Source organism: Pseudonaja textilis, chromosome 18 (genome assembly GCF_049901715.1).
Source record: "Pseudonaja textilis isolate UNSWEBS1 chromosome 18, rPseTex1.2, whole genome shotgun sequence".
Taxonomy (NCBI): Eukaryota; Metazoa; Chordata; class Lepidosauria; order Squamata; family Elapidae; genus Pseudonaja; species Pseudonaja textilis.
The window spans coordinates 6018891-6032519 of record NC_142007.1 but is presented as its reverse complement, the minus strand read 5'-3'; the positions used below and the strand labels follow the sequence as shown (position 1 = coordinate 6032519).

At 50.4% G+C, this 13629-nt stretch overlaps 2 long non-coding RNA genes across 2 annotated transcripts; one reads left to right on the top strand and one right to left on the bottom strand.

The window, feature by feature from the left end:
• Positions 1–945: 945 nt before the first annotated feature.
• Positions 946–5728, top strand: LOC148124481 (uncharacterized). Its single transcript, XR_015739802.1, has 3 exons — positions 946–1077; positions 2608–3555; positions 3716–5728. It is a non-coding gene; the product is annotated as an uncharacterized LOC148124481 (long non-coding RNA).
• A 1744-nt stretch (positions 5729–7472) lies between these two features.
• On the bottom strand, positions 7473–11679 carry LOC148124480 (uncharacterized). The gene is made up of 2 exons (XR_015739885.1): positions 10888–11679; positions 7473–8636 (listed from the first exon to the last, which is right to left on the bottom strand). It is a non-coding gene; the product is annotated as an uncharacterized LOC148124480 (long non-coding RNA).
• Between the last annotated feature and the right edge of the window lie 1950 nt (positions 11680–13629).

Genomic DNA, 13629 nt, shown 5'->3' with positions numbered 1-13629 from the left:
TGAGCGAACTCAGAGTAAGATCCCACGTCGGATTTCGCCAGATCTGTAACCTGATTATTTTTTATTTATATTAACTTTCGCGATTCCTTCCTTGCACCTGCCATAATGAAAAACCTCCACCAGGTGCCAGGCTGTTTTTGCTGTGCAATTTCTGTCCTTCACTTGCCATAACGCAAAATGGCCACGAGACGGCGGGCTATTATGATTAAGTTCTTTCCTCCACCTGCCATGACGCAAAATGGCCACGCGATGGCGAGCTATTATTATTGAGTTCTTTCCTCCACGTGCCATGCGCAAAATGGCCACGGGATGGCGGCTATTATTATTGAGTTCTTTCCTCCACCTGCCATGCGCAAAATGGCCACGGATGGCGGGCTATTATTATTGAGTTCTTTCCTCCACCTACCATGCGCAAAATGGCCACGGGATGGCGGGCTATTATTATTGAGTTCTTTCCTCCACCTGCCATGCGCAAAATGGCCACGGGATGGCGGGCTATTGAGTTTTTTCCTCCACCTGCCATGCGCAAAATGGCCACGGGATGGCGGGCTATTATTATTGAGTTCTTTCTTCCACCTGCCATGCGCAAAATGGCCACGGGATGGCGGGCTATTATTGTCAATGCAATTTCCCATAGACTTTGAAAACCGCTATTTTCATTTAATTTGAGGTCTCTTTCACCCCGTTTTCACCTCTGGAGTAATGGGGGAACTCCACTTGGGGACCCCCGATGTCGATCCTAAAGCCCCCCCCCCAAAAAGGGTGAACCCCATTTCCCCAGAACTCGAGTGAGGCGGAGGCCGGGCGTGAGACGGAACGGCGGGGAGGGGCGGGGCCAGGCGAGGCACACCCACCCCCCGGGAGGCGCGTGGCGTTCAGCTGGCCACGCCCACCCGATCACATGGCCGCCAAGCCACGCCCCCCGAACCGCGTGCGCCTGGCGCGGGGTGTTGGCCGCCATTCCTGGCTGCGGCCGGTCGGAGAGGCGCCTCCCCGGCTTGCGAGCGGCTCTCTCGGGCCCTTCCCAGAGGACGGCGGGATTCGGGGAGTCGCCTGGAGGACTGGGGCCCCATTCCGGTAAGGGGAGGCGTCCTTCGCCCCGTCCGTTGGCAAACCGGAGTGGCGCCCGGGGAGAGCGAGGCGTTTCGCTCGCCTCCGTCGCCCCGTTTGAGGCTGGCGGGTTTTTTGGGGGGGGCGGGAGGGACGTTGGAAAGGTTCCTGAGGGGAGAGAGAGAGAGAGAGATGGAGGGTGGGAAGGGCGGCCGGTTGCATGCGCGACAGCTAATTTGTTGGAAGGGACCTTGGAGGTCATCTAGTCCAACCCCCCCCGTCCAAGCACGCAACACGCGCGCGCGCACCCGCAGCGCGCTCGCCCATTGTGGTCTAGAAAGTCACGAAGTTTATTTTGGGAGGGGAGGGGCTGCGGGTTGCACGCGCAACAGACAGCAGATATTTTAATCCATCCTTCCTTCCTCTTCCATGACCTTCCTTATCTCCATTTCCTTTCTTTCTCTCCTTCCTTCCCTCTTCCCTTCCTCCTTTTATTTTTTATTTTATTTTATTTTATTTGTCAGTCGCTTACAAGATAATAGGTATAAATATAAACATGAGTAAGAATACATGAAATGGGTACAAATAATTGGGGACAGGGACGGTAGGCACGTTGGTGCACTTATGCATGCCCCCCCCCCCACAGATGAGTACTCCAAGGTCCTTGTCATCAACAAGGTCTTGACCATTCAGCTTGCATTTTATTTTCTGTTTGTTTTTCGCCAATATGTAAGACAGAGCATTTGTTTGCTGAGATTTGAAGTTGCCACTTGTTTGCCCATTCTGACATAGTCGAGGTCTGCATAGGATGGGTGCACATGTATGTTTCTCCTTCATTCTGGTACTCCTCAGCCATTCCCAAGGCCCTTTGGCTTCTCCCCTGCTCCTTCTCTCCCTCTTTCCCCCTCTCTGGGGTGGGCAGGTTGATAAACCCCCCATAGTTCTAGGTCACCCCACTTAGATTTCCAGACCATCATGAGAAGATCTGCAGGTGCAGCTCTTTGGGGCAGATGGGAAGGTGAAAAACTTGGTTTGGCAGAGGGGGTCTCCCACAGAAGAATGCAGAGGCAGACCAGAGGGTTTGGGGGGAGGGTCCCAACCCCCAAAGGACCCCCCTTTCCATGTGCTCAAGAAGTAACACCCCCTGACCCATTTTAAGAGGGAAGAGCATGCTTCTAAATTCACCTCCATAGATTGTTCATCCAGAAACATTTGGAGAGGAGCCCAATTCCCCCCTTATTTCTAGGATGTGAGTTTTGGAAGCCTTTATAGAGTTGTTGCCCCCCCCCCCAACAAAATGGGGGGAAAGGGGAAATAAAAATTTTCTTCTCCTTGATCCTCCATCCCCATTCTAAACACCCAGGTGCTTTGGTTTATTTATCGCTTTACTTAGTATTAAACTTGTATCCTGCCCATCTCCCCATTTCCATCTCGCCCCCTCCTGCGCCCTGCAGATGATCCTTTAATTAGCACTGATGATTAATTAGCACCCTTTTTGTGCCCCCTCCTCTCCCCGTTGAGGTTGGATTGACACCCCTGTTTTTCTTCCTTCTCCAGGAGGCGAGAGGGCCGTGCCCCAACGGAGTCACCGCCATCGGAAACCGCTGCCTCGGGCAGAGTTGCAACGGCTGGCAAGAGGAGAAGAGGACCTGGTGGAAGACTTGGATTTTTCCGATGGAGACTGATGGATGGACAGATTTTTTGGACAGCTGTTGCCACTTGTGGAGGGCCGAGGAAGGGGCTGCATTGTTCCAGCTGGCCCTGAAGCCCAGTTGATGCACTGGACGGAAATGCTAGAAAATTTTGTCATCCAGCAGGGGAGCCGAAAAAGATGATGGCTGCAAAAAAAAACCCTGCCTCTTTAGAATAATAATAATGTGGGTTCTTAAAACCATCTCAAAATTAAACCTACTTAAAAAAAAATTAAAAAAAAAACATGCCAGCCTTCAATGCTGCCCCTTCCTCTTCTGGAGGCCAATCCCACCCACCCAGCGCTGGAGACGCAGAGATGGAAGACCAACGTGCCACCACATTTTGTGGCTTGGCTCTTGTCCTGCCAAGTGATTCTTGGGAATCAACTCTTGGGACCACACAACAGCAGGAAGAGTTGGACTGGCAGCACAATGCATGCTTTGAATCCCCCACTCCCCCCAATTCCCCTATTTTGATTTCTGTACGGGAAGGGATCGTGTGTGTCGGTTCTCGGCTTGTAAAAACAGCCTCTTGTGCATTTCTTTCGGAGGCCTGGATCGCTCTGCACCGAAACCGCAGCGGGCGAAACGGCCAGATCCCGATGGAGAAACGTTCTTCCCTGCGGCTTTTACTGCATTGTGACCCACGCACGCCTTTCTTCGCCGCCTGTGTGGTGCCCACCAGGAACTGAGACCCCTCAACACACACACACTTGTTGCTTGAGGTCACTGGACAGATCAGGTCTAGAATAAGAAGTTAGCAAGTCTTATTGTTGGTCATGAGTGGATAAGGAGTTAGCAAGTCTTATTGTTGGTCATGAGTGGATAAGGAGTTTGCAAGTCTTATTGTTGGTCATGAGTGGATAAGGAGTTAGCAAGTCTTATTGTTGGTCATGAGTGGATAAGGAGTTAGCAAGTCTTATTGTTGGTCATGAGTGGATAAGGAGTTAGCAAGTCTTATTGTTGGTTGTGAGTGGATCCCCAAGGCAGCCAGGATCTCTGTAATTTGCAAGTTAGGTGAAGGGAGTCTTAAGTCTTCAGCTTGGCTAAAGAACCATGTTTGGTGGTTTGTGGAGATAGGCTTGAGGCAGTAAATGGTAAATTGAAGTAGTAAATTTAAGTGGTAAGTTTTAAGCTGTGGCTGGTAGGGTCAAGGAATCATGGCTGTTGTCAGCCTTTAGGACCACGAGGGTTTATCTAGTAGGATCGTGCAGAGCAAGTTCAGATGGTAGGGCAGAGTTGAGGAGTCAGAGGAACTTAGATCAGCATTTTTCAAACTTGAAGGTGTGCGGACTGCAAATCCCAGAATTCCCCAGCCAATTGGTTTGGGGAATCCTGGGTGTTGAAATCCACACATCTTGCTACGGGTGGGAAACCCTGATCTAAGAGGGTCATGTATCCCCCCCCCCAACTCTTGCTTTCAGAAAGCCAATTGGCCTTTAGAGGGGTGTGGACTTCAACTCAGAATTATTGGAATTGGAGTCCTCCAGAGTGGAAGGCACTAAATGTCTCCCACTCAACTCCCAGAATTCTGCAGGAAGGGTTAAGAGTTTTGGGAGCTGTAGTCCATCCATTGAAAGATACAACTTTCAGAGGGAGGGATTTTAGCTCCCAGAATCCTTAGCAATGGTGGCTAGAGAAGCTTAAGATGTCCCCTTTCTCCCCAAGACACCAGATGGCCGCAATTCAGTTCCCAGCGTTCTCCATCCCGTGGATTGGAGAATTCTGGAAACAAGTTCACCATTCTTTGGAAACCAGACATGCCTTCACTTGGTGGTGCCTCCCAATTCTTCTCAGTTCTGTGTTCAGAAACCTGGGACAAGTGTGAGGCCCTGCAGGTGTTGGGTCTCCAGTTCTTCTGGATTCTGTGTTGAGTTCTTCATCCTATCTCCACAGGATGCCCTAGAGCAGAGGTCTCCAACCTTGGCCGCTTTAAGACTTGTGGACTTCAACTCCCAGAATTCCTCAGCCAGCAAAGCTTGGCTCAGAATTCTTGAGCTAACATGAATTCTGGGAGTTGAAGTCCACAAGTCTTAAAGCTGTCAAGTTTGAAGAGCCCCAATATAGAGGATGGAGGGATGATATAGAGATAGGTGATTGATAGGTGATAGAGATAGATCAAGGGTCTTCAATCTTGGCAAGTTTAAGACTTGTGGACTTCAACCCCCCAGAATTCATGAGCTAACACAACTGGAGGAATTCTGGGAGTTGAAGTCCACAAGCTGTCAAGCTTGAAAACCCCCATTTTAGGGTCTCCAGGGGTTCTTGGCCTTGGCAAACTTAGGTGGGCAGACTTCAGCTCTAGTTAGAAGTCTGCACAACTTAAACTTGTCAAAGTTGAAAACTTATGTGTAAGGTCTTCATTGGGTGTCATGCATGTTCCCTCCCCCAATCTTCCCAGCACCTAGGCAGGTGAGTCAGAAAATCCAGGTGTGTCTTGAGTCAAGTCTGCAGTTCCTCCCCTTGTTCTAAGCAGGTGTGCACAATTTATTCCAAATCTTGGAGTTAATTTCCAATAATACACATTTGTGCATGCCTACTTAGAGCAATGGGTGCACAGAGAATATATCTGTGCATGGTGGGTCACCCTCAGGAGGGTGGGGGAGAAAGGCCGGGAGCAGCCATGGCATCAGGGGGGCTGGCAGGGAGGCCCTAGGAAGGCCTGGGGCATCCAAGCCCCCCCCCCCGGGGCAGCCCTGGGCACCCCCAGAGCCCCTCTTGCCAGCTTCTCTTGTGCCACGGTTGAAGTGAAGGGTTGGTGGGGGCTGGGGGAGGCCGAGAGAGGGGGCTGGGATGCAGGGGGGCTGGGCAGAGAGCGGCTGCCCAATGTCCTGGGCTCTCAGGGTGGCAGTTTGGCCACTCCAAGCCGAGGGACACTGGGTGACCGTTCTCTGGCCCATCCCACCCACCCCGTGTCCCATGGGCCTCCCTCAGCCCCCATCAATGCCTTTGGCTTCAATCCTGGCCTAAAAGGGGCCTGGGGGGTAAGGGGGTTCTGGGAGGAGGGGGAGCACATAGCCCCCTTCCCAGGACCTCCCTCCCCTGGGCCCCTTTAAGCCAGGACTGAAGCCAAAGGGGGGCAATGGGAGGGGCAGGGAGGGTGGGATGGGGCTGGGGTGGGTTGTGGGTGGGGGGTCAGGGGGAAGGGGTGGGTGGGCTGGGAATCAGAGGGGGTGTATTGCTTGTTTTTTTGAATTTTAATAAAGTTTGTCTCTTCTGCCATCCTGGGTGTTTCATTCCCCCCACCTACACCCCTCCCCCCTCCATTTCCCTCCCTCCTCTGGCCCCTCCCATCTATGGCCCCAAGGGGAAGGACCAGGGAGGGGCAGACCCTGGGTGCCCCCCAGGTCTACTGGGCTGAGAGGCCCCTCCCCATCTTCCCAGGGCTTTCCTCTTCTCTCCTCCCCCAGAAGGGCTGCTGGAGGAGGTGGGCAAGGCAGGCCCTGGAAGGAGGTCAGAGGCAGGCTGGGGAGGGGCTCCTTGCCCCCTCCTCTCCTCTTCCCAGCCCCTTGTTGGCAGAGACTCAGCAGGGAAAGGGAGGCCGGGGGGGGGCAGGCTCTCCCCGGCTTTTCAGGGGAGGCCTTTGCCCCTGGCCTGCCAATCTCCCCACCCTCCAGCCCAGGACCTCCCATTCCCCCCATTGCCTGGCACCAGGGGAGCTGGGAAGGGAAGAGGGGGGGGCTTGGCAAGGAGCCCCTCCCCAGCCAGCCTCCAACATCCTCCCAAGAGCCTTCCTCTCCCCACCTCCACTTAGCCCCCAGCAGCCCTCCTGGGGAAGAGGGGGGAGGAGGAAGGGGATGATGGCCCTGGGAAGATGGCGGGGGCCACCCCAACCCTGCAGACCTGGAAGGGGGGCGCCCAGGGCCTGCCCCTCCCTACCTCGGTCCCCCCCTTGAGGCCAAAGATGGGGGGGGGCAAGAGGAGGGAGGGAAATGCAGGTGCTGGGAAGATGGGGGCTGCAGGCAGGCCGGCTCTTGGGGGGCTCTTGCCAACCCACTCTGGCTAAGGCCTGCCTGCCTCCCCCATCTTCCCAGCACCTGTGCCCCTCTACTTACCTCTACTTACCTGTTCTCACCTGTCCTCGTTGTCCTCCTTGCCATCTGGTGGTTCCCACAACTGGTCGCACTTTTATTTCATACTTACCCCTTTGCTGGCTGATGAGGCCAGGATTTCATCTAATAAACTGGACTATGTTTACCCACCAATACTTTAATATTAGTCTCCCCACCCACCCAAAAAAGGAATTCTAAGTTCTGACACCCAACCTGTTTTACAAACGGAGTGAATTCTCTCTTGTTTTTTATTGTAATTTCAACTGCGTTGCTGGAAAGCCTTGGGAAGCTTTTAACAAGAAGCTAAGATACCAACTGAGCTATCTTGGGTTCAGTGAAAATGCACCAGGGGAGGGAACAAACACAGACACCGCAGGAGTGTCTTCAAAATTTGGCCCCTGCATTCTTTCCCCCACCCCAAACTGGGCAAACACACACACACATTGCTTGAAAACTGGCAAGGGCTCCATGTTGGTTGCCTGGGTGTGGAAATGTGCAATTCCGTATCCTCACCCAGGCTGCCCTGCCTTAAAAGAAAACACTGCATCCTTTGGGCACAAAAGCCAATTAAAACAGAGCATACTTATATACACACACACATGCATACACACAGAGAGGAGAATATAGCTCAGGGTTGAACTGTGGGGTCTTTGGTGCTCTCCAAACTTGGGTTTTCTGGCAGGCGTTTCATCACCCAGCTTGGTAATGTCATCAGTGCCCTGATCATCCCATCCTCACTGCACTGATGATGTTACCTAATTGGGTCATGAGATGTCTGCAAGAAAACCAAGCTCAGAGAGCACCAAGGAGACCGACCCCCCCCCCCCACACACAGGGAGACTTCCAGAAGGGAAGCAATGGGTTACCCCCATTCCCCCAAGCCTTCCTGCTTCCTTCCTGCCTCCTTCCCAACAATTCCCAGGCAGCCAAACCCGCGGCTGATGGGCCTCCCTGCAGCCTCTAAGCTGCAAAAGCACTTTAAGACTTCTATGCCACTTCACAGGGCTTTTACGGCCGTCTCTAAGCGATTTAGAGTCAGCAATGCATTGCACCCCCCAAACAATCCGGGTCCTCGTTTTACCGACCTCGGAAGGACGGGAGTCCCGAGTCAACCAAATGCCCAGAAAGCCAGGATGGAAACAAACAAATGAGCGAGCGAGCAAACCAACCAACCGACGCCCATCAAAGAGAGACACACAGGAAGTCAAAGGAGGGGAAAAAAAGGGAAGAAGACAGCCCCACACAGGACAGGCTGTGCTCTACCATCCAAATAAAAATAAAATTTTTAAAAGGACATGGAGTTTGGACACTGGACCACTTTGTCGGTCTCAAAAGCTGCTAGCAATGCATAGACCTCCCCCCACAAGAAAAGAACACTGTATCAGTTCCAGCCAGGGAGGTGCCCCCCCCCTGCAAAAAAGGAAGGTGGGGTTTCCTTGCCCCTTCATAGCTGGTTTGCAGAGCTGTTTCTCCTTCTCCAAGTGTGTCTTCCTAATAAATAACTTTTAAAACCCCATCCCGCCGAGTCTTTATTTCCTCCCCCCAATACGAATATTTTAGCAGATTTCCTCAGGCCTCTTGGTGGGGGGAAACTTCCTTCTTCAGGGAGATGTCCAATGGCGGAGAATCCAGGCGTTACAAAGGGGGCTTGGGGGCATTGCCAAGAGAGAGAGGTCCCATTTTCCTGCTTGGGGGAGACCCGGCTGGGGAGAAGCTTCCCTCCATAGGGGGATGAGCCACGCTTGCAGTGGAGGGTTGGGTGGAGCTCCACGGGAGGAACGTTGCACTGGGGAAGCCGCCGGGAAACTGGGCATACACAACACCTGGCCCACCTCTTGGCTACCTGGAGGAAAAAACAGCAAGGAAAGCAAATGAAGCACCTGGGAGGATTCGGGCACAGGGCCAAGAGATTTGGGAAACCGAGAGCCGAACCAAGCGGAGGGTGCAAACCATTTCAAAAAGAAAACCTGACATGCAACCTTTCTTCCAGAGCACAGAGGAGTTAACAGCCCTGGAGGAGCCTGCATGGTACGTGCCACGGGCTTTCAAGCTTTACGCGTGGCCCCTGCAGGACGGGAAGCTTGATGGGAAGAAGAGGGACTCAACCTCCAAGTGGAGAATGAGAGAAGGTATCGATAAGACGTTGATAGAGCTGAAGAAGCTTCTTGGATGGGAAGTGAAACGTCTTCAAAGAAAGCCCAGGAAAGTCCAGTTCTCCCTTGGAAAAGCAACTTTGGGATATCAATAAGAATATTTGTAGCTCTGGGCTTGGGGCTCTCCAAGCTGGGTGGTTTCCTTGTAGACTTTTCAAAACCAAACTAAGTAACATCATCAGTGTTGGAAGAAAATGGGGTTTGTGGAGAGGAGGAGGAGGAGGAGGAGGAGGAGGACAAACTGTGGAGTCCTTGGTGTTCTCTGAGCTTGATGGTTTTCTTGCAGACCTTTCATGACCCAACTAGGAAACATCATCAGTGCACTGATGATGTTACCTACTTGGGTTACGAAACGTCTGCAAGAAAACCACCAGGCTCATAAATCAAATTTTGCACAGTGGTGTGTCTAAGTAACCAAACTGAAGGTTGCAATGTGGAAATTCAATGTGTGTTTTTGTGTGTGTAGGTGGGGGAGGGGGCTCTTTGAAAAGGGGCCCAAAGTCTGGGCTGTAGAGCCAGGCATACCTCTTGGGCCAAAAGGAGAATCTCCAGAAATTTGGGACTCAGAAGGATCACATGGTCACAGCCATCGCTCTTCACCCAAAACTCCCGAACAATCGTTTTGTGTTCCCACCCAAGTCCTGCTGTGCCTTCTTGGATCTTATACCTGAACAGGTGAAGGGGCCATGGGAACTGCCACCCTTCAACACTTGTAGGTGAGGGGGGCCTTCCAGGTGATGTTATACTACTTGTACCTCAAACAGTTCATTTTTCTGGCCTTCTCTAAATGGTTGCAAACCACGCATAGAGCAATAAACATTATTTACCAATACAAAACAACAACAACCTTGCTCTCTGGCCCACCCAATCCCCTCCCCATCATACACATTTGTTTTATTGTGTTAACACAATAAGGGCAGCATTATTACTTTCCCCCCAAGCCTGGGCTCTTTACGAGGGATCTCATAAAAAGGTTCTTTGGGCCATGGTTCCCTGCGGAACGATTTGTGCTGGAAATAACCCCGATTCAGAGAAAGGAGGGAGAACCAGTGCAATCCTGTGAGAGGTCTACAGGACCTAAAACAGGCCGAGAAGGGAATCTCTGTCTGGTTTTGTTGAGGGGTGGAGAGGGACACGCAAAGGGACGGAGTGAGTGGGAAAGCGGGAAGAAATTTGGAAGCCAGAGCGTCTAAAAAGAGAAAAAAAGAGGTCAAAAACAACCAGGAAGCCTTTTTTTGGCATGCAGAGATTGGCTCAAGGCACCTGCACAGGTGGGTTTTAGCAGCACATCAGGAGAAATTGGGATTGTGGGGTGCTGGGCTTTGAAGATTTGGGGGGTGGCAACCTCAGAAATTCAGTCTTAAGACACAAAAGGAGGCCCTTCCAAGGCTTAAAGCCAAATGGTTTATCACCTGGGCAGCAAACCCAGATTGGATCCCATGCATTCCACAAAGCCAGGATGAGCTGAAACCATGAACTAGCCAGCCTGCTAAGGCCACAGTGGAGGCAATTTTAATGGAATAGGATAGAATAGAATATAGAATAGAATAGAATAGAATAGAATAGAATAGAATAGAATAGAATAGAATAGAATAGAATAGAATAGAAATGGGGTGAGGGGTAGGAATAGAGTAGGAATATAGAGTATAGACTAGAGTAGTAGAGTAAATTAGAATTAGAGTAGAGTAGGAATAGAGTAGAACACACAACACACAATACCAAGAAGAATAGAATAAAGGATAGGATGGAATAAGGGCACTTAATGCACTTGCCATGAAAAACTTCCATTTCTTGCCTCCATCCTTCTGGCTCTAATCTTTCTTCGATGACCCAAGGTCGTCAATCATGGTTTCCCCCGTTTCTCTGAAGTTTTTTTATTTCCCTCCACCACCACCCCTTTTTTTTTAAAGGCTGCCCTGTGCATGCAAGCTGTTCACTTACCTCTATTTGGCCCCGAAGCCCTGGAAGAAGATTAATTCAATAGCGGGTTCTGGCCGAGTTCATTGCAGCTTTGCACCCCGCCCAAAAAAATAAAATGGCAATTTCGACTGGATAGTCGCACCTGCAAAAGAAAAAATAAAACAAAACTCATGCCCAGGGGCGGCAGAAGCGGCTCTGGCTCAAGCAAAAGAAGTATCGCTTTGCAAATGGGGAGCCTCGCCTCTAAAAATGCTTTTTTTCCCCTTTTTTGGCCTTAAAAATGGATTATTAACGAAGCCAGGCAACCTCCCAGCTGCAGCCTTTCCCCCTAATAGGACTTTTTTCGACGCTCGAGGCTGCTGGAGAGAAAGGCCCCTTGCAAGGAGGTGTCTATCCGATTGCCTGCCCCGCTCGAAAATATTTTTAGCTGGACCGGTTTCAAACCTGATATTTCTCTCTCTCGTGGATGATGATTTCCCTTCCCCTCCTCCCCGGGCCCGGCAATTGGATATTTTTCCTGTCCCAACCAATTGTCCCTATCAGGCAGTCAGCAGGCCGCCTCAATTCGGTTCTATTGGAAAAGATAGGGCGATTGCAAGGGGGCCTAAAGCGGGGAGACGTCGCGCCTTGATTGTAACCCGCCTTTTAAAGGGACAGACGGAGCTTTTGTCGAAGGGACTCGGGGAAAATCTTACTCTGAGTCCCCCATCAGTCTAGAGGGGAAAACGGGGTGAAAAAGGCCTCAAATTACGTGAAAACCGCGGTTTTCAAAGTCTATGGGAAATTGCATTAACAATAATAGCCCGCCATCTCGTGGCCATTTTGCGCATGGCAAGTGGAGGAAAGAACTTAATAGCCCGCCATCGCGTGGCCATCTTGCGCATGGCAGGTGGAGGAAAGAACTTAATAATAATAGCCCGCCATCGCGTGGCCATTTTGCGCATGGCAGGTGGAGGAAAGAACTCAATAATAATAGCCCGCCATCGCGTGGCCATTTTGCGCATGGCAGGTGGAGGAAAGAACTCAATAATAATAGCCCGCCATCGCGTGGCCATCTTGCGCATGGCAGTTGGAGGAAAGAACTCAATAATAATAGCCCGCCATCTCGTGGCCATTTTGCGCATGGCAGGTGGAGGAAAGAACTCAATAATAATAGCCCGCCATCGCGTGGCCATCTTGCGCATGGCAGGTGGAGGAAAGAACTCAATAATAATAGCCCGCCATCTCGTGGCCATCTTGCGCATGGCAGGTGGAGGAAAGAACTCAATAATAATAGCCCGCCATCGCGTGGCCATCTTGCGCATGGCAGGTGGAGGAAAAACTCAATAATAATAGCCCGCCATCGCGTGGCCATCTTGCGCATGGCAGGTGGAGGAAAAACTCAATAATAATAAGCCTGCCATCGCGTGGCCATCTTGCGCATGGCAGGTGGAGGAAAAACTCAATAATAATAGCCCGCCATCGCGTGGCCATTTTGCGCATGGCAGGTGGAGGAAAGAACTTAATAATAATAGTCCGCCATCTCGTGGCCATTTTGCGCCATTTTCATTTAATTTGAGGTTTCTTTCACCACGTTTTCACATCTAGAGTAATGGAGGAACTCAGAGTAAGATCCCATGTCCAATTTCGCCAGATCTGTAATCTGATTGTTTTTATTTATAGTAACTTTCGCGATTCCTTCCCTGCACCTGCCATAACGAAAAACCTCCACCAGGTGGCAGGCTGCTATTGCTGTGCAATTTCTGTCCTTCACCTGCCATAACGCAAAATGGCCACGAGATGGCGGGCTATTATTATCAAGTTCTTTTCTCCACCTGTAATGACGTGAAAAGGCCACGAGATGGCGGGCTAATTATCAAGTTCTTTCCTCCACCTGCCATGACGCAAAATGGCCACGAGATGGCGGGCTATTATTATTAAGTTCTTTTCTCCACCTGTAATGACGTGAAAAGGCCACGAGATGGCGGGCTATTATTGTCAATGCAATTTCCCATAAGACTTTGAAAACGGTGGGTTTCATTTAATTTGAGGTCTATTTTCACCCCGTTTTCCCCTCTAGAGTGATGGGGGACTCAGAGTAAGATCCCTCGTCGTATTTCACCAGATCTGTAACATGATTATTTTTATTTTTATTAAGTTTTGCGATTACATATGCAAAATGGTCGTTAGGTGGCAGTCTATTATTGCTATTCAGTTTCCCGTAGACTTTGGAAAGTGCTGTTTTTACTTAATTTGAAGGGGTTTGGCAACTCGTTTTTTCCTCTTGTGAGATCGAGCGGCTCGGAGTACGATACCAGGTCGAATTTCGCCCAATCTGTACCCTGATTATTTTTATTCATATTATTTGCGATTACAGGCCCTCACCTGCCGTTCGAAAAATGACCACGAGGTGGCAGTCTTTTTTTGCGATGCAATTTCCCGTAGACTTTGATAGCCTCTGTTTTAATTTAATTTGAAGGGCCTTGGTACCTCGTTTTGGACACTAGTTTGATTGGAGGTCTCCTAGTATCAACCCATGTCGGATTTTGATCTGTATACCCTGATTATTTTTATTTGTATTAATTGTTGTGATTTTAATTCCCAACCTGCAATTTTCCAGACATTTATAGGCATTGTTTTAGATTAATTTCAAGGGTGTTTGCACCCTTTCTTCACCTCTAATGACATACTCAGACTGCTATCTGATATGTATTATCCTGATTATTTTATGAATGTTATTTCTTTCAAATTATCTTCTCTTATTGGCAGGTTACGTTGAATATG